Source organism: Pyxicephalus adspersus, chromosome 1 (genome assembly GCF_032062135.1).
Source record: "Pyxicephalus adspersus chromosome 1, UCB_Pads_2.0, whole genome shotgun sequence".
NCBI lineage: Eukaryota > Metazoa > Chordata > Amphibia > Anura > Pyxicephalidae > Pyxicephalus > Pyxicephalus adspersus.
The window spans coordinates 38,469,044-38,491,453 of NC_092858.1; the positions used below are offsets into that span (position 1 = coordinate 38,469,044).

The 22,410-nt window shown below is 36.5% G+C and overlaps 1 pseudogene; it reads right to left on the minus strand.

Annotated features, from left to right (window-relative positions):
- Positions 1 to 243: 243 nt before the first annotated feature.
- Positions 244 to 708, minus strand: LOC140341916 (GTPase RhebL1 pseudogene; annotated as a pseudogene).
- Between the last annotated feature and the right edge of the window lie 21,702 nt (positions 709 to 22,410).

Here is a 22,410-nt window from a genome sequence, read left to right on the forward strand (position 1 = left end):
CATTTTCCAATGTAAAACATCTGAGCATAAGATAATCTCACAATATGAACAGTGCAACATATGCACAATCAGATCAGCCCTTTCTACATTTCCCATTGCACGTAATATTGCACAAATTATTTTTTTTAAACAAAAGGAACTATAACAAAAACTCTTTTCAAGGCATTGGGCTGATTGTTGCAGACACTCCCTACATCTTTTTTTTTCTAAGTTTGGGGGTTTGTGGTACAGGCAGGGGTCTATTCAGGCCATCAATTTCTTTAATGATTTTGCAAAAAAACTTCCGGCTTTCCTCACATCAGCCACTGCTCTCCCCTCTTCTGGCGAAACTGTATGACGATCTGGAGGAAGATCCTTCTTATTCCCCACCAGAACAACAGGCATGCGTCGTCTTCCTCTTTTATCCTCCAGCTTTCTATATAATCTTGATGCAATACGAAAGCTTCTAGGGGAATCCACAGAATAAACTATAACGTATCCATCAACTTCAGAGACGTAGGATGGACGAATGAAGGACAACTCATTCTGACTTCGTGTATCCACCACACAGATTTCATATCCAACCCCATCAATGGAAAATAGTTTTGCCCAATATTGATCTTCACTCGGTTTATAATCCTGGGGGAATTCTTTAATAAACTGGAGGGTCAGAGAAGTTTTACCGACAGCTCGGTGTCCCAGGACGACAACTTTCCGGTACTTGGTCATGTTGAACATAGCACAGGAGTCACCTAACAGATACACTTGGAGCTGCCAGAAGGAGCGCGGAACCACAACGTCACAAAATGGCCGCCAGATGGAACCGCGAAATGCCTAGACATACATTTTAACTTTTTTTGGTGTTATTCACCTGACTGTGCTGCTTTAGGGGGTAGGTAAATCTTACAACGGATAGATGTCAAATTAATTAGGGAAGTAAAACAGATCTCATGTCATTTGTGTTTTGAACTGTTTACTTGGAGTTCAGCTTTACAAATATACTTATCTCCTTAGCATGCGTGTAAAGATCCGGAACTATAATAATTCCTCAGGCATTCTTCTCTATGCTACACACATAAACCCTAAGCTTGGTCTGACCTACCTACATATTCAGGAATTGTGGATACAACATGATTGGCATAATTTGCTACACTCCTCCTAAAACTTTTGTTTTTTCATTCAATAAACATGGACATGCACTTGATCTCCTTTTGCAGGGCCCCTCAGGTTGCTAGTTGATTATCAGCATTTGTTTGTCATGTACTCCTGGTGATTTGGATGGTGTCAGAAACTGGTCATCCAAGGAATAAACTGACACAAAGTTATCGGTTATCACTTCATAATGAGACCACGCAAAACATTAACAGCTTCCTGTACTAATGAAAGATCAAAGCCCTTAACTACAGCATTTTGTTGTAACTTACTTCCAGGCAGAAGCTCTTCAAAAACTTGACCTATTTTCTGTTTTTTTTTTTAATGGGTCTAGTCCCAGACAGGATATTAGAGGCAGAATTTATTGGTGGTAAAGTTCATACCCTCCAGTAAAAAATACCCTCATACCAAGTTTCTCTGTTGTCAGCAAGGAATGTACTGTGAGCTGAAGGAAACTGCCATGACATTCCATTCTTTCTTCTGTAGAACAAACTTGAGAAAAGTAAAAAGAAAATGTATTATATGAAAACACAGGAAAAACCGTTTCAATGAATAATGAATGTCAGATATCACAACATTTTGTCAGTATTGCTTAAAGGGTTCTTCTAGGCTGAGACAAGGTAAGAATTGTGTTTCAGTTGAAGCATTCTAGAAATCAAGGCTTTCATATTGCTTTCTAGTACTCCAGCTGCCTTCTACTATCAGATGCCCTGAGGTAGTAATGCAGGTATTCAGAGTCGGTCTTTACATATCTGTAGCAACCTTTCCCAACCTGCGGAACAATAAAACAGTTTTTAAGTTTAGGGAACCACTTCCTAAATCAATATATTGGGTTTCATAAGGAAAAAAGCATTTTTAAATTGGTGGTCACCAGCCAATGGAAGGAATGCACCATTACAGTTGTGGCCAGAATATTACCTTTATAGATAACTAAAAACACCCCTAGAGCCATTCTGCTGGTTCTACCTAGTGATGTTGGCCCCAGGTCTATGCAGGCATTAACAAATAGAAGGTCAATATGCTAAAGTTTGGGAGACCACTAGCAATATCTGGAGAAATCGTGGGGTTCCATAATTGTTATTATTACACAGTTTTTATTAAGTGCCAACATATTACGTAGCACCTCACAAAGACCCTAGTCATGTCACTAACTAAGGGGCTCACAATCTAATGTCCCTACCATAGTCATATGTCTTTAATACAGTCTAAGGTCAATATTGGGTGGAAGCCAATTAAACCACCATGTAGATACCAGATAATACCTGGACCTAATCTGCAGTAAATCAACAATATAGCCTAATGACACAAATCATTTTTATTTTTTCAAATTTGTCAAAAACAATGAGTTATTGTGTGATTACTTCTGCCACTCATGATCTGATTTACTGCTCACAGTGAGAATCCATAATGTATATGAAAGCTAATAAAAATATAGGAACCTATGACTAGAACTAAGATACTGGATTTCCTTATATACACCTTCAAGGGTCAGTATGCCTAAAACTAATATATCAAGCTAATATTTGCCACATATACATGCCACTAATAAAATAAACTGCCAATTATGTTATTTGACTTCTAGGTGTAAGACATATCTGCATTCAAGACTTCTAACCTTCTTTAGAACCTCGCTACACTTGAACCCTTAAGATACCTACTGTTAACAAAGCATTCCCCAAAATATTTGCACAGAACTACCTTTACAATAAGGCTTTGGGTGTCCTAAGTTATACGTGCACATGCTTATTTGCAGAATATTTGCATACCCTCTGGCTAACATAAAGTGTATGTCAAGTAAAAAATGTTGTTTCTAGTTCTGAATAGAGTGGGAATTTAATCTTCTGTTAGTCCGTCTTTTCCTTTCACTTCCTAAATAATATAATTTTTTATTTTTATTGAGTTGCTGTTCACTGGTAAAATGTAAAATGTGGTCACTTTTCACAGGAACAGGAGGGGAAATCTTTCCAATGGAAACCAGTAGAGCAGTAAAAACCCAAAAGGAGTTTTCTTCCTCTGTACTATATAACTGGAAAGTTGTTGACTTGACATACACTTTAGGTTATTATAGATGAAAGCTTTCAGAATGACTGAGATCCCTTCCTGAGGCTTTACACAATTCTGATGGCTCTGAAACTATCATTTATACACAGAGAAGCAATGGAACATATCTGTTTAAATTGTGAATAACTATTCAGAATTGTGTAAAGCTTGTAATACTAAAAGCTTGTATCTTTTATAACTTAAGTAAGCCAATTAAAGGGATCATTTTTTACTCCATACTTGTATTAGAAAATACAGTAAACATTTCAATGCTTATTTGTAAGATGAAAAAAAAAGGAATACATGGCATACATTAAACTGTGCTTACAAAATTTACAGAAAACATTCTTTTTAAGTACTAGTGATACTCTGCTGGCAGCAGGCATCTTGTACGTTTTACTTCCTGAACATGTTTTAGATAATACATTTTATGTTTTTTTACATGTTTTAAATATGTTTTTACTTTGCCTTTATTAGAATAAAGGCAAATAAGGTCCTTCAGAGAAGTATGTGTCTGGAGTATCAAATACAATCCTAAACTATGGCAGGTTGCCCACCACTGCGGTTTATGGAATTTAGCCCTTAATGAAGTTTGTTAAAACCTGTGCAATGTTTATGAAGTTACTGCAGTGTGAAATCCTGTCAGTATTATTATTTTCAGAACTAAACTACTTTTTTCTCACTGTCAAACAGTTTTCATCATTAGCAGTGAAATGATTGTGCGTAGATCAGGATATAGCTGCTGAATGCAGAAACCCTTTGTGACCTTCCCCATCCATCTGTGGGACTGAAAAATGAGCCGGATATAGGCTTGAAGGAAAGCCACATTCCTCACATTCTATTCTTCCTACAAACTCTCTGCAGACAGGCCCACCTGCTTCAATGCCTTCCTGACGCTGGAAGGTACAGCAGACTGCCCAGGAAAAGCTCTGCCACCAAACCTCCCTCCGCAAATTCTGTAATGCTTCCTTCACTACCCTGACTGTGGCCTTTCAGAACATAAAGCCTTGGCTTTATAAAAAAGGGCTCTGCTAAATGTTTTTAAATATATCAAGATGCCTTTCCTTCTTTTTGTGTAATGCCCTTGCTTAAGCTAATGCTTATGAAAAACATTTTGACCATTTTTGAAAAAAAAAAAATGTTTTTACTCATTAGGAAAAAGTTACGGAATTATGAAATGTCACTAGCAAAAATCTATAAACCTAATCACTGTATTCCCTAAAATATTAAGCATGGCTGCCTACGTTTGGTATGGGTACTTTTTAAACTGTATCTCTAGCCCATTTTTAAAAAACATTTTAATAGAAAAAGGAATGCTGCCATCAGGGTGGATCAATTACCACTTAGCAACAAGTGTAAAATGTTTAGCTCCTTCTCATTTTCTGTCCACCAGCACAAATGGAGGGACTTACTGTCAGCAGAAGGGCCACAGATAGCAAATAAAAACCTTATATGTGTCATAGCTCTTTCACATTCTACAGACAAAAAACTGTTGTGGTCGCTCTTTAAAGAGAGCAGTTCATCTGAAAATAAAACTATATAAATGTTATACTATATTTGTTCCATTTATTATTACACTAACATTATGTTTTAGGTACAAGGACAGTTATTTGGAAATGGAAAAAAGCTTTGTTTTTGCACATTTTTTTGCACATTTTTTTGTTATGGAACACTGATCAACAAGGTAACAAAGCTAATGAAGATAAAAAAAAAAAAACCTGAAGAGTAAAAAACTAAAACAAAAAAGCTGCTGGTAAATAACTTTTAGGGCGAGAATGGGATGAAGAAGTTATTAGGGCTTAGTTGGTATTGGTAAATAATATATACATTGTTATACATTTTATATGTGTTCAATCATTGACTTAATCCAGGTTTGTTGGACCACCCAGGTTCACCCATGATAGTCTATCTTCTCCAGTCTTGGAGCGCTTTTTTAAATCAGGCCTAATGTAAAGAGGTGGGTAAACACTTGCCATTTGAGATAGTGGAGATTAAGGGGGAAGAGTGGCCGCCAACCAGCTGGTCTGTAGCCACTCTCTGTGAATTCAGAGATGCTGGCCATGCATGGGTCAATTTTTCCATGTGATCCAGCAGTACATTTGCCTGATTCATCAAACTAATCATAAATAAGTTCTGAATTTCTAAAACCAATAAAAAAAATCAAACAATTGATATCAAGTGTAGAATTGAAAGAACGTTGCTTAGTCTAGTTGTAAAACTTTTGTAGATTGTATAAGTATCTGACAGGTTTTTAAGACCTCTCGATTTCTGTTAGATATCATTTTGGAACATGTGCACCTACGCTTATCTTAATTAACAGACTTATCCGTGAAAATGTAGTGATCAAATTGTATTTCGGTAGATTGCACAGAACTATTACTAAAAAATGTACTGTGTATTGGTTGCAGTGTGGGTAGTACAATTGAGTGACTTTAGATTGTCATTTATGTTGAACAATTTTTTCTGAATACAGAAAGCTTAATTGTCCATCCATTAAACTCCTGTAGCTTACAGCACTGCAACTGCAGCCGATAAATATTGGTATTTGTACAATGTAACAGTTAATTAATGTGCGGAATACACTGATACTGCAGTACACCTAGTACTGGGAACTGGTACCAGAATAAAGCCCCCCAATCTAGCCTCCTTCTACTAGCTCCATCACCTCTGTGAAGCACAGCCGGGCGGGGAGAGGAGGAGGCTGTTGCTCAGAGCTCAGGAATGCATAGCCAATGTGGCAGCAATAGGAAACAACCTCAGATTATAGCAAGGGGCCCCTAGAAAGGAGAACTCTTCCAGAGTCCAGGCTCAATGTAAACAACCTAATACTGCACACAGGCTTGGAAGAGGGAGAGGAACTGGAAACAAAATAAACACAAATACACATAGTTGGATTTGTGCTTGTCTATGAATCTTTGATGAATGTACCTCCTTCACTTCATGCTTTTTAATAGATACATTAACAGAAGCAAGCGACACGCTTATATTCCTGCTTGGTGATATATGTCAAATACATGTGAAACACCACCCGCATCAAGTTCACTGGTTGGAGAATGTTGGGTGATCAAACCTGGGTTTCTGGGCCACTGGGTGACGGAGATATTCCTATTTTATGGGGACATAGACATTCTAACATGCAAGCAATGCCACAGATCCTTTGCTGTTTGCAACAACTTCATTGTACGCGATTGATAAAACAATTTCTAGAGAGTGTTGAAAATGCTTAAGGATTTTCCTGGGATCTTAGTAAACAATCTGTTCATCCACAGATACTTTTATGTTGAATAGGCTGAAGAATCTGCTTCAAGGTCCCAGGAGTGTTTCACAACTATATATAATTCTTGTTATTATTATGAACCTGTATTTATAAAGCACCAACATAATATGCAGTGCTATACACACAGCTAATCATGGAAACACCCCTGAACCTAGTATGTATATTAACATGTTTCACTGTCTATCAGTCTCTGACATTGTGGTCCTGTCCTTCTCTTGTGTCACTGTCTGTATCTGTATATATCTGTAATAATAATGTTTTACTGTTGTCATTTTCTGGAAACCCATCCTGGGAAATGTCATTAACCTGTCACTGAAGCACACAGTAAGTAGTTAAAAGAAGTCTGCAAATCCCTCCACACTTCTTGTCCCACTTACATTTCTGACCTGGTAAAAAATACCCCCCTAGCCGGTCTCTTTGCTCCTCCAATGACATACTAATAACTTACTCACTCATACCCTCATCACACGCACGGCTCCAAGACTTTTCCAGAGCTGCCATGACTCTCTGGAATGGTCTTCCTTATCCTATTTAGCTTGCTCCTACTCTGCTCATTTAAAAGAGCACTCAAAACACATTTTCTCAAACTTGCCTTCCCATCTTCCTCTGTCTTTTGAAACCGTCACTACTTCCCACCAATACATATTTCTGCTCCTATTGTGTTTCTTCCCCCACCTACTAGATTGTAAGCTCTTCTGGGCAGGGTCCTCTCCTCCAGTGCCACTGTCTGTATTCGTCTGTCATTTGCAACCCCTATTTAATGTGCAGCACTGCGTAATAAGTTGGTGCTATATAAATCCTGTTTATTAATAATAATAATAATAATAATATTAATATTATTATTAATAATAATAATAATCACCAACACTGGGCTGCAACAAGGGTTTAAAGTTAATACTATTTTTTGTCTTTTTAACATGCAACTAAAAAAGTGACATTTATATTAATAAACAATTGGATGGGAATTGCAGTGAAATGTGCATACAAAAGTGTTAGCATGAATCTTTGGGTCTGTTTTACTACAAAAGTATCAGATTTTAGGTCAAAAAACGACCCTCTTCCTATTTTCTCTACTCTGCTGTAACTGTGAGAACCACTTTGCACCAACATTTTTTTTTCATCAAAGATTTGTTGCGATAATTTGTAGCAGCCAATCAGAAATGTGCTTTCACTAGTTTGGCGGCTCCAGCTTTAAAAAACTGATCTGTTATTGGCCTTTGTAGATTATACACATCAACATTCTATATAATATGTAACCAAAAATACAACCATAGTTCCAAACAACTATGAAATCTTTGCAATGTTTTATTTAATCACACCCAATGCAATGTAATGGAAAGCTTCCTATCTAGCGAAGGGTATGTAAAAGGCAGTCGAAGATGGATTGCAACCATACGGCCCAAGATGTCAGCTGGATTGAGCCAAGAACTCACAGGCCCATGTCATGTCAGCTTAATTTAATTTCTGTTCCTGTGTAGACTCTGTGGTGTTGGTCTCTCCCAACTCACAGTGTGTCTCAGGGTTTCTTGGAAAAATTAAAGCACACATTGGCGTATGACGAGGAAAGAGAAAGTGATCTTTAGTTTAATATTTTTTTCTGGTGGCAAGCAAGAAGTTTGTTTAACTGACAGCCTGCAGTCTACACCCAGAGCTGTAACCGTATATTTTAATCCTGTGAAATAGGAATTTTGAACTCAAGTGAATCCCTATTAATTGTTCGTTTCCTGCCCTCCCACATCTCTGCGTGGTTTCAGACATGATGTGAACACCTAGTGCATAACACAGGCAATTTTATTAAAAGCATTTCTAAAATGTAATTCAGACCTTGATGTTAGCAGTGCACCAAATGTTATGGATATAGAAATGTACTACAGAGGGTTTTAGGTGTTTTTGTTACTTACTCCTTATTTTTATGTCTTGTTTCATTTATTTTTTAAAATGCGGAATGCAATCAGTTCTATGATTTGATCTAGTGATTTAAGATCTTGGTCTATTGCACATAAAAAACAGCAATGTCTTCTGACTATGCTTGCAGTAATATTTTTTCTTCTGGCAGTTGAAAACTCTTAATTTGTAGTTAGAAAAATAAACATTATTGGAGATATTTTCCATTTAGATAGAAGCCATTGCAATCCTTGGTACGGTAGTAAACCCAGTTTCATATCGTCAAGCAAAACAAAAACAAGTCTGGTATGTCAGAGGTAAAAGTTTTGTTGCATGCTTGGTTCTGCGGAATTGTTTGGAGAATAGACAGGCATCGGATGCCTCATGCTAAAATATGGAATCTCAAGACCAGAGGAGTTCTGGAATTTTTTTTTACAAAACAAAACAAGTTTTAAGCAGCGCAAACTTCACTTGCTTCATGTGACTTTGTTACAGGAATGCATGGTATTAGGGCTTGATGGTCAAGATGTGTATAGCATGTATGTAATTTCATTTCAGGGGTTACATAAAGTGCCCTGGCCAGATTGGGATTATGTGTTGAGGGCTTGTTTCAGGGCATGTATTAATATGTGGAGAGTAACTGTTTGAAGAGACAGCAAAATATTAGGACTACCTAAGAAATAAAAATCTATTTTTGGATTGGGAGGAAAGTTATTAAGGTAAGAAAGAGCTTAACGTGTGGCCAGACAATGGAATGTCCCATTTATACATATTCTTCAAATGCAGCAACTAAATCAATTTGCAGCTCAGCTCCTATTGCTACCTATGGCAGCATAGATTTGGCGGTCTACTAATGTTTAATAAAAACAAACAGCAGATTCTGTAAACTGTCCAAAAATCAACTGTAACCAGTTCTGACCAGCCATCATATTGGGTTTGTGTACAGCAAGTCCAGATGTGTTTCATACCAATTGCATCAGAAGAAACCGAAGCTTGGCATACTATCTAATAGTATCCCAAAGCGGCATAACTTTATTGCACCTTCCTCTGAAGATGATCTGTTGCATTACAGTAACTCAGACAGTACCATGACACAGTATAATGGGTATATTGGAGAACACAAGTATAAAGGGTATATTGGAGAGGAACGTATTCATTCTTGCACGGTTTCAATAAGCACCATGATCCTGAAAAAAATTTCCCAAAGCTGACATTGGTGCACATGTGGTACCTGTAATCTCCTATTCTTCTTCATAGAAGAGTAAAGGATCATGTCTTGTTTTAAATTAGATTTTTCAACAGTATAAAAATGATCCTGTGTGATAACAAGCTCTTAATAATTTAATTGAGGCACTTAAAACCACTTTCCAGAACCACAGAACATCCTAATAGTCTTAAGTCATGTTTAAAAAAAGTCTTGATTTGGCTTCAAATAGGTATGTCCATACAGGCTCCTCTACTGCAGATATGCCTGTTTGGGTTAATAAGCAGAGTGATAATACCTAAATGTACTAATTGTTAGATGCTGTAACTTAAAGCAATAAATTAGAACCAATTTCAGCTTTAACTTCATGACATGTGAATCTTACTAATTGCACTCAAAATCTAAGTTTGTGGTTTGCAGTTTACATGTCCATAACCTTTCCTCACCAGAGTACCTGTAAACTGGTTAATGATAACAGTAAGTTTTGTGAAAATTTTAAACATATCTAATTGTAAATAAATAAATAAATAAAGGTAAATAACTTTGTTAAATCGTCCTTGTGTAGTGTGTAAACATCAGAAGGTACATGTTGACAGCAGTCTCGGGATATGTAAGAGTACATGTCCCTAGTAGTGAAAGGGTAGAAATGGCACTGTGCATGCCAAGTGACCTTAAATTACCTCCGAGACTGAGGCCAGTGTTGTTTTTCTGATTGTAGCTCTGTACACAGTATTTGTGTCAAAAGGGCAGGTCTGGGATGGAGATTGTACTGGAGCCCTGGTGTGAAGATATCCAGCAGTAACTTGTTCAGTAATTCTATGCAGGCACCTTGCAATAGACTATGAATATGTACCATACACTTGTTCAAAAACTGATCCAAAATATAGATTACCTTAAACCAAATGAAAGGACCTTGCCTTATCATTTACTATCAAAAATCTGCCTGAAAAATTGAAAATGTTATTGTTTTCATCTATTTAACATTTTTGTCTAATTGATCAAAATTTATACCATAATATATGACAAGCTTTTGTGTTTAAATGCACAGATTTTCTTATGTAGATGTAAAGACAGAAGTTGGGTTCAACCACCAGATCAATAAATAAACATACTAAAACCCCTGCATATTCCAGACAGAAACCTATATGTGGAGTTGATCCAGAGGATGGCAAAAACCTTTATAAATATGGTTCAATTTATCTAACAGAGGGAAAAATGTCTTCCTGATTCCTTAAGACAATTGTATATTCCCTGGATCACCAGTCTTTCTTTTAAAATGTTATGTCCAGTTTTAGTCTGAGCATCTAGAAAGACATATAGATTTTTCCTAAGAAAAATCCCTTCCATACGCAGAGATTACATTTTTCTAGATGGAAAGAGTTCCCTTTTTCCCCTTGCAACAACCTGTTTGTATCTGTCTGTCATTTGCAACTCCTATTTAATGTACAGTGCTGCGTAATATGTTGGCGCTATATAAATACTATTTATTCATTTTATTAATAATAATAATAATAATAATATAGATATTATATTATAGATTATTTATACAGGGTGATCATAACCCCTCTTAAACTTCTCTTCCCAAGGGAGAATAGATTCAGTTTAGCTAATCTCTCCTCATAAAACCCTCATTCCATCTAACCTCCTATTGGTTTACTTTATGAAGGAAGCTCTGTATGATGGAACTAGAACTAGGAAAGTTGTCACTGTAGATGCCAGTTGATGCTGGAAATAATAGAGAGGAGCTGCTGTAACAAGACAAGAGGGGTATAGAACTGTGCTTCTATATTTGGGATGTTAAAGTACAAATGAAATAACTTGTAGGAGGTCTATAAAGGAAACCAGGATTTCTCAAAGTGTATTGTTAGTCAAAACTTTTTTTTGATCTGATTTTTTGCTAAATGGTTTGGGTGTAATGGCTTTTAACATAAATGAGTAATAAATTTGTATTTGTTTCTATCTTAAATACTATTGTATGTTCACCTCTTTTGTTATCTATATAAGGTAGAACCCATTTTTAAAGTTGTCATGCCTTCATTAGGATTAATTCATTGACATCCTAAATTAGTCATAGATATTTACAGCCAAAATACAGCTTTGCAATGCAGTATATTGCAGTAACCACACATTATCACATGGTTTGCTATTTAAATTATAAATATTATAATTTGGGGTGCCATTGTTTTTGAATGGTACCTACAGCCTTTTTTAGCCTTTACTTCACAGGAAATAATTTTAGAGGACCCCCTGCTAAATTTAATCAGAGAATAGGTGGAGGAATGCCTCTTACATTGGTAGGTAGTGGGAAATATGTTAAAGTGCTAACCTTTTAAGTAGTTAAAAAAACCTGACAAGTAGTTTTTAATGTGTAATTATGCAGGCAACACCTGATGGGAGATCAATCAATCAAAGTTTAAAGAATTACTATCAAATTCTGGAGGAACCCTAGGGTTTACCAGAACCCTAACAATGTGTGTTGCACATTGTTGGGGTTTATTCGTTCTTTGTCTACTTTCCCCAATGGGTTGCATACGCATGAAGTAGACAGCCTTATACTTGTATATGTCCAAAGTTGCCTAATAATCACCTATTGTATATGATCACCTACAAACTCCAGGTTGTGAGTATTATTAGCATTTTACTGTTAAAAATAGTTTTTTATAAAAAGATAGATACACTACCCATGACAACCTAGCCTTAAATAACCCTTACCATGAGTGCTTGGAGAACATGTGTGATAATTAGTGGACTTGTGACTTTCATTACTTTACCAGAACATAATGAGGGAAATCCTTGTATTTAGTCTACTGGGGGTATTTGAAATAGGAACATGATTTCATTGTGGCTTTGACAGAATTGTTTAAGCTTTTCTGAAGATATTCAAAAAAATGAAAATAACCTGCTTGGCAGCATTAATACGGAGTGAATACAAAATCACAGATGTATAGAACAAGCTGCAACACTGTTTTATCACATTTGCTTTCTAGACATATTCAGCCAGCCAAGCAATCAGCAGTGGCATAAGACCATATTTAGCATATTTTTATGATCTTAAAGAACTCAATAGATAGTGGTCTGTCAGGTGCACTACAGCTTAATTTTCATATTAGTTTTGGCAGTGTGGGAAAGGGCAGAACCCCTGTCAGGCTTTCAACTAACTTTTGTGTACCTTCCATATACTTTCCTGCCAATCAATTGCACAGTGGAAAAATATATGCCATGTCTGGGTATGCAGGAGCATTCAAATGGAATTTACCTTTATCACCTTGACCATGTAAGGCAAAGCTACAGTGTCCCTGTAAAGGGTATATGATGACCCCCGTATACTTATCTTACCTGTGCTCCCTGTAAGCTCCTTACTTCCATGAAGCCAGACAAAATTTCTAACACTTCTGTATAAAGGGTAGCATGTGGCCGGCTCCCCTGTATTTGTGCTTGAGTCTAAAAGGCAATCCCCAGAGCATTGTCACAAAGTTTTAGAAGCGATGCCACCCATAAGACAATTTAATCACATGCTGATAAAAAGCAAGGGGCTTCTAGGGAGAATAGGTATATATATGATGGTCAGGGGAATACTTTGCAGAAACACTTTTTTTTTGACCTGCTAGAATTGGATCTTTACACTGGGTCTGAATGTTCCAGAGAATAATTCAACAAGATTGAAGTAGCAAATTAATAAATACTTTTTTAATAGTGTAACTACACTACAAGAACTGCACTGCCTGAGTTATTGTGTTATTCTTGTATTTCTGAGGATAAAAGCGTAGGGAAGATTTGAGAAAACACATTCTGAAAACAAGAACAGGATATCCAAGACTTCCCGAGTGTCAGTGTGCTGTTGTCACGAATCAATGTTTATTGTTAACTTCTAATAAACTAAATGAAATTGTGTTATGTCTATAAAAAATAAAATTGTTTTACTTTAGTAAATGAAAACACAGTGTTTGTAAGAACTTGACATAACATCTAGAATTGCTATATAAAATTTTTTTCTAATTTAATACTATTAAAAAAAAAAGAACGATTGCAACCATAACAACACTGGAGGTGCTCTGTATACTGTTTGTGTTAAGGTCTAATATGGACAAACTCTTCCATTTAATACTCGACACAGAAGCCTGGAATGCAGATGCCAATCACAACACCAGCATGCAATAACGTTTAGAAAAACCCTGCAATAAATTTATATAAAAGCTTAGTTTCATTCTCAGCAAGAGTGAAGTTACATTTTAGATAGCTATGCATTTTATGGAGTTCATTTTGGTAAACTAAATGTGGTATGATACACACGGAGGCACATACAACTACAGTCATGGCCAAAAATATTGGCACCCTTGCATTTATGTCAGAAAATGCATCACTTCTCCCAGAAAATTGTTGCAGTTACAAATGCTTTGGTATTGTCATGTTTATTTCTTTTGTTGGCACGGGAAGAACACAAAAAAGCAGAAAAAAAAAATTGAGGCATTTCACACACAACGTCAAAACTGGCCTGGACAAATTTATTGGCACCTTCTTAATACTTGGTAGCACACTCTTTGGAAGAAATAACTGATGGTAATCGCATTCTTTAACAATCAAAGAGTCTTTTACATCTCTCTACTGGAATTTTGGATCACTTTTCCTTTGCCAGCTGCTCCAGATCTCTCAGATTTGAAGGTCTTTGTGTAACACACTGAGCACGGAGAAAAGAAAGAAGAGCAAAGAACTGTCTGAGGATTTGACATCCAAAAAATAGAAAAACATGGATAATCCCAAGGTCCATCTCCAGAAATCCTAATGTTCCTGTGTCCACTGTGCACAACATTGTAATGAAGTTTACAGCCCATGACACTGTATGTGTATAAACTGTTTATATTGAAAACTATTCAACATAACTAATGCATACATACATGATATAAATACTAACATATACAAAGTACTGTTTGTATCTAAACTCTTGTTCTAGAAGTAGCACATTGCAAAGCAATAATAAAACGAGTTGGGGGTTAAACCTGTGACTGAGATCTCTGGTTCACACTGAGTTGCTGTGTACACATAAATCATGATGATGCCACCTGTCCCAGGCACTGGATGACAAGTCCAAACAGTTTAATGAAGTGCGTCCATACCAAGCGACATGTGGAAACTAGCTTCTTCTTAGAAGCTTCACATAGCAAGCAATCTCTTAACCATGCACTGGCTTTCAGGGGATTAGATAAAAGCAAAAAATGTATTACTTATTGAAATGGGGATGCTTACATTCCAAAGTGATTGTTAAAGAAATACAACCTTTTTTTTGGAAAAACAAGCATGTTCAAGACAATGGCATGCAAAGATACAATAAAAACTGAATTTACTACACCATACCAACCTTGAAGTTCAGTAAAAGAATGCAAAGCTTTAATCTGTTCACCCAACTGTTTATGTCTATTTTAGAAGTCTTGATGCAATATTTGTATGATGTATTAGCAGACAGTCTGAAACATATCACTTTGTCCTTTCCAATGTACCAAATAAGCATACTCAGCATATTTCTTTAATGCTCCTGTAGTTGAGCTTTCTTTGTAGGCATTTGACTGGTGTTTCAGTCCTGATTTCTGTTTAGTAGGAGATGATTCTGGGGATGCATATGACATGTTGATCCTGTTAAGAACCATTTGATCTGCAAAAGCAGAGCAAACCACCTTTGGTACCTAAATGTATGCATCTGTGTAGAGGTCCCTTTTAATGAAACACACTTTGTTCATACACAAAGCCTGTCTTCACAAACCATACTTTAAAGAGAGTGGAGAAGGCATAAAGTCCCTGACAGGTCTTTATTGCAGTCCATTTCCCAAGGAGACGTTTTACCCTAACAACATCTTGAGACAAGACATAATGGAAAATTGTTCCAGTAAGTGTAAAGACAACAAGGAGGAAGAGACAAAACGGGTTATAATTACTATCTGTGGCTTCCCTCATTTCTTGTTCTGTTATTATAGGCCAGCAGAGGGACAGGGAAGGAAGTCTCCCAAATACGGCAATAAAACCTGACATAATTTACCTTTCTTCCAGGCTAAAGCTCTGAACAGACACTAGATGTCTGGTGAAAATCCAATGCCTCCACAGTTCTTGTCCCACTTACCTTTCTGACCTGATAGAAAAATACTCCCCCAGCCCCTTTCTTCGCTCCTCCAATGACCGATTAATGGTGTCCTCACTCATAACCTCACACACACACAGCTCCAAGGCTTTTCTAGAGCTGCCCAGACTTTCTGGAATGTCTCTGGACTTGTCCTATTTTACTTGCTCCTACTTATTTAAAAGAGCATTAAAAACCCATCTTTTCAAACTTCTGTCTTTTAAAACCCTCACTAACTTCCCACTGCTACATATCTCCCCTCCTATTGTGTAATACTTCCCCCACCCTCTAGATTGTAAGTTCTTCTGGGCAAGGTCCTCTCCTCCTCCTGTGTCATTTTCTGTATCTGTCTGTTATTTACAACTCCTATTTAATGAACAGCACTTCTTGCTCATCGTCCCCTTTCCATAGAACAAAACAGCCGAGAAGACTGTTTGTACAACCATCTTTCTTCAAACTTCTCTGTTTACCATTTAAAGAAATTATTATTGTGTACCTATAAAAAATTATTAAAATGGTATCTTTTCTGGTAGACCATAATACTGTATGGTTGTTGATCATAACTGTTAATCTGACAGATGATATCTAAAATGCAATCTGCCTGTTCCTCGCAAAACTAGATGGGTTTAAAAAGAATAATTAATTGCAACAATCTGACATTATCCTGGTTAGACAAAACTGTCTACAGTTGCAATAGATATGGAAAAAAAATAATCCTTTTAAGTTTTTGCAGCCTAAGGACACAAAAACAAAAAATAAATTTTCCAGCTGAATTTACTTAACTGCAACTTTAATTTCCAAGTGAAAGATATAATAGCAATAGTTCACAGAATCACTGATAAGGGATCATTCTACCTTCCAAAAAGTAAACTCAATCAAGTGTGCCCAATCACATTCTCCAATACACACCAAGGTAATGCACAGCGGCTTCTCTGATCAACTCATCATTTTGATTAGCTCAGCATAAAATCAGCTATTAGTGGAATATTCTGGTGCATGGTAGTGAACTAAAACCAAATAATCAACTATAGGTGGCAAGGAAATGTAAAAAGGTCTTTGGGATAAACTTGTGGATAGGAGATGGATACAAAAACATTTCAAAGGTTCCCAATCACTAGGAGCAAATCTCTGTAAATGTGGTTTGCCCCTGTGAACACATCACTCTTGTACTTCCATTCATAGTGAGGCACATTTAAAATAGGGACTTCCTCATTTTGTTTAGTTATTTTCCCAGTTCGTTAGATTTATTGATCACTTCTATCAATTCTCTTTCATGTAAATACATGAAGTGATAAAGTTGAGATATTTTTGGTAATATGTGGAATGTTTGTGAAAAGTATTATTTTCCTTTTCAATTCTGTTACAATATAATTGAATGAAGATTTCTTGGAAACAGCTGAAACTTATAGCAAGATAAACAAGCAGCACATGGCACATGTGTGTCAAAATGAATGAAAATACAATGGAAAATTCTGATTGAATAAAAATAAAAAATATTCTAAACTGATTTATGTGCCATTCCAGCTTTAGTTACTGGTTAAAAAAGTGTTCTGTTGGGTCGCTGTGTATTGCTGTCAGTATCAGGCAGAATACAGATATGGTAACTGTCATAGTGACTAAGTTAGGTTAAATAAAAGACAGACAGTAAAACAGAAATGGGCAAACTACGACCTGTTGGGCTTTTTAATCTGGTCCGGTTTTACATGTAATTTTTTATTAGTTCATACAAACACTCTCCATCTATCTGATATTGACCCAGACTGTCTGTCATATTGTAAAACTCATTGTGGCCCCTGAGACAAAAAGTTGGCTGTAAAGTAATGAAAAGGTCTGAGGTGACATTAAGTAGGAAAGCAGCAACTGTCAGACATCAGATAATCTCTGGCCCTAGGGTGAACATGGAGGCATCCAGTGGTTTGGCTGACCATAATACCTTGGAAAACTCTGAAGAATGGTATACCTTGAAGGTGAGTAATTTCCTTTGCAGTCTATTGCGGGATAGTGGTATACATCTCATTGCTAGCTCCTCTTTTCTAGCACTTCTAATAGGCAACTGCTTAAATACACTCCAAACTTGCGTTACATTTACAATGCAGTGTCCTGCAGTTAAAGTAGCAGAGGGGACAGAAATACATAAAATTTAGAAAAAAAGACGTAAACAACTCATACAAAACTTTGTAGCATTGTCAATCATAAACAGATGTCATACTTTATTTTCTTTAAGAAAAAATTGTTTTTACCTTGTTGCTTCTTTTGGGTAGAGAGGTGATAGCAAATAGCTGTTTATTTCTTGGAATTTTATATTTTAGCTTCCAGCAGACATGAATAATCTATTGTAAAACCATTGCTTGTCTACATAATTAATAGTACCCGTTATTATTTCCTTTTTATTAGTATAGTAGAATGCCAAACACAAGTCCACAGAGAATGTGTTTACAGGCTGCAAGGGTTTATTTTTTATTAATATTATTATCTTAACATCTAATTCTATTCATTATTATAACTATATTTCCTGCTTAAATAAAGTAAAAAAGTACCAAGTACATTTATGCGTAGTATTGATCTACCAGTTGTCATGCTACTCTTAGCACACCTCTGACTTTATGCTAGAAATAAAGCAAATTGCTCAGCAACATCTTTTCCTGCTTCAAATGTACATTGGACACATATCACCTCAGACTTTTATACTCATCTTCCCCAGTCTAATGTATAAAATCATCTGGGTGTTGGATTGTTTTTCCAATAAACCTTTTCTACACTTTTGTTCTAGACAAATTCTTTCTTTGGAACATTTTGCACCACTATGGTTTCCCATTTCATATTGTCTCAGACGGGGATATGCAATTGACATTTTACTTTTGAGAACCTTTATGCCAGATTTGNGGTCATTTCAACATATTTTGTTATTATATAGTACTAGTTGAATTAAATAAATAACAATCATTCTATATCTTTGTGGAATGGAGAATGCATCTAAAATTTCTCTTCCTTTTTCATTTTCTTTCTCAAATACCATCATCTAAAAGAGTGCTAGCAGCGTTTCTGGGAAAGTACACAAAAACACCTCTGAATTCTTTCTTCATACACAATTATTTCCTTCTCTCTTTGCTTAAAAAAATTTATACTACACAGGTACTCCTGCTGTTTGTTCGCTATGTATAAGTTCTTCATTGATAGGGAATTGGAATAAATGGCCAGTCGAATTACCATCAAGCTTTAATGGGGGGGAACATGTATGCTTTGATAACTATAAAGGCCATGGTCCAAGAGAAAGTGCTTAGGTATATTAAAGAGTTTAATTCCCTCCATGTTTAAGAATGCTTACCTTGAAAACCCTAGGTGAAAAGCCTTTGAAGGAGGAGGGAGAATAAAAAACCATCATCTGGTGCTTTTATTCCTGTACTGAGCCAGTGCCTGTCTCTTGGGAGCCAAGGCTCCCTTTCTTAGTGTCTTCTCTCTCTGGCCAGATGCGCCAGATTTAGGTGCATGCTTACAGTATCTGCCAGCTGAAATAGATACTGCAGAACAGTTCAAGTATGTCTTTGATGTCAGCAAATAGCTAATATTAGCTTCTCTTAGTATGCTGGAATGGTGCTTGATTTAAAAGGTTCCTACTGGTTCCTAATGGCGTTCAGGTACCTTAGTCTGTGAATCCTGCTATCTTTTTGCTTATGACTTTCGCCAATCTTTTAAATTTCAATGTTTCTTTATCTAACTTGGATTGAGTTATCCTCTGCCTGAAAACCTCCTGGCCTTACAGCTTGTAAGTCTCTAACAAGGATATGGAATGAACACCTAATGGGCTATGTTTGTATAATAGGTTGCCTAACAGCTGGAGATAAGGTTGTATGATATATCTGTGACCAAAAAAGCAAAGGATGATTTCACAAATCAAGATATGTTTATGTGGGGTATAAAGTTTATTATTTTTTCTATAGAAACTTATAGTTTCTATAGGTTCTATTATAACAGTGTACTTCCCATTATGCATCTTCTAGTAGAATCACATCATAGTAAAGCTGTGGCATGATAATATTATAAATAACATAAGATCTGTATGAATGAGATCAATTAGATCATTTGTTTTGAATTTTGTACTTCACTGTGCAGATATGTACAGATCAAATGTTTTTATTTAAATGCTATTTGCTTTTGACACAAATCAAAATGTGGATGATTCAGATGTGGCTATTTTGTGTGCAGCCTCATTCCTTAATAACCGTCAGACTTGCCCAGCACAATCCGTAAATTTGAGCTGTCTTCGCTTTGAGAGGCCCACGTAAGTGAATCTTAGTGTAACCCTATCTCTTGTTATCGCTTCCTTATTTAGGAGACAAACTGGAGCCTGATGCTATATTAACGTTTGACTCGTGGAGTATGGAGCTCACATAGCACTTATGTGTTGTAGACTTTCAGAGACTTGACCTAGGGGTGAGAGGATGGGGGACAGATAAGGGGCTTCTACCTTTAAAACATGGTATATAATTCCTCATTGCCCAGGAACAAACGAAGAATTCTTTCACGTTACCCATACACAGAATCTGATTTTTTAATAAACTAGAAATTTAGAGTTCTGATTTCTGGCATATTTTCCCAATTGTATTTTTTTTCTCTAAAAAGCATATTACTTGTGAGGTATGCTTGCATACTTTTACTATTTTGACAGATAGACAAATAGCATACATACTTACTACACATAGGTGGTATTCAGTGGCTCATGCATACAAGGCAAATATGCCTATCCATAATAGCCCAATGCCCTGTGATTTTTCATATGCACAGTATGGCCACCAGAAACCTTTCTGATGAACAGAGATTGAGGCAGGAAAGTGAGAGTTAGCATTCACTGACATCCAAGTCCTCTTGGATGTACTTTAGAATATTCATATTGTATTTGTTGGCATACAGCTATTACCAACAGCAATAGAGAAAAGAAAACAGTGTTTAGTATAAAAGATGTATAAGATTAGGCCTAATAAAGCCACCACATTTTAGCAAATGTTAGTGATTGATAGGTAAGGCCTGATTTAGGGTAAGGTCACATAGACTGTGGTCAAGGTCAGGGCTTTTCCAGAGGTTCCAGCCTGGTCCCACCACTCTTCTCACCTACCATCTTTTTTAATGTACTCTCCTCCAAATTTAGTTTATGGGCAAATAGAGAAATTCAGATTGAGTCTACCGCATACTCAACTACACTTTAAAAAAGTTGGTTTTGCACTTTTCAGTTGAAATGGGCGAAGGAAGAACTCTAAAGCAATGCAATGACATACATACTAACTTTACTGGTCATTAAAAACACTACAAATTAAAAATAAAAAAACAACAACAATCAAATGTCATAGATATCAACCTAACAACATCTTTTGGATGTTCATCTTTCTTTCTGAATGTTCCCCTTAACATTACCTAACTATTTGAGTGGGAAAAATGAATAGAGTTTCTACCAAGCTCTAGCAGCAGTGTATCACATAATTAAGTGTGGTTACTTAAAACATATAATGCCATTTGCCTGTATGATTAGGGAGGATGCTCTGTAGAATGACACAGGGATAAAGTTATTACATAGAAGTCTGGGGGACTAAGCATGGATAGGAGTAGGAGATTCAGAGCTGAACTCCTTCATACATATCAGAAAGCACGGAAATAGGGGCAAAAGTGGAATTAGAGTAAATCGTTTCTGCCCTATTACACCATAATTATGAGCAAGCTGCATGATATCTAACTCCTGTGTTAAAGAATTTTTTTTTTAAAAAAGAAAACCAGAAAAAATAGAGACTTCTGGAAATGTTGCCCAGTGATGCTACCGGTAGTAGCTCTTTTTCACGCAGATTATTTTGCTTTAGTCATCTGAGATGCTAATCTAGAACAAGCATACAGAACTGAGAAGCTGCTTTTGGGAAGCCTGGCACTTCAGTAGCACGGAAACCTGTACCAAGAGAAATATGTAGTGTTATTCACAGGACCTCGCTCCCTCTACTCCATTTAGGGCAAGGTACTTATTAAAGTTGTCACCTTTTGTGCTGCTTTCTGGAATTGGCCACTTGCTAATCAGTGACCGACAGACAGCCCACCCACCTACTACAAAGTGCTTCCTTCCTTCAGATGAGCTGAGTTACCCAGAACATAGAAGGCTTCCAATGATCATTAATGAGAAAGGCATCTGTTGGAGAGCAACAGCCGGTCCCAAGAAGCCTAGAAGTGCACAGTGTTGTCCATTGCCAATCTACAGTGTGATTTCCTTTGCTGCTGTAGATTTTTTTGGATCATGTGATCTTGTGTCATGTTTTCTGCATTTAATAACTGCTGGTATCACTGTTTTTTCACTCTAATTTTTTTCTAAATGTGTAAATATTATGTTTGCCTTTGTGTTTCATTTGGTACGTACAAAAGTTTTCTATTATAGTCATGTATAGCAGTGTCGGATGAAATTTTGTAGGATTTAGGCAAAACAACAAATGGATTTGGGCACTACAGCAAATCAAGGAGTCAGTAGGATGTTTCAGTGGAGCAAAATAACAATCATTTTTTGGCATAAAGCCAAAAATGAACTCCAGATAGTGGTAAAAAACCTGGGCATTCCCATCAGGAAAAAAGACCTGGTTTTTAGAGGCATTAGGCGTTTTATAACATTTCCCATTCAGGTCTATGGAGGCGGCAGAGGTGGCAGCTGTTCCTGTACATTATGTTGAGCGTCCAAAAAACCTGATGGAATTGTTGACTCCTGTCAGATGAATAGATGACGGATAATGAACGGACCTATTAGGTTCAATG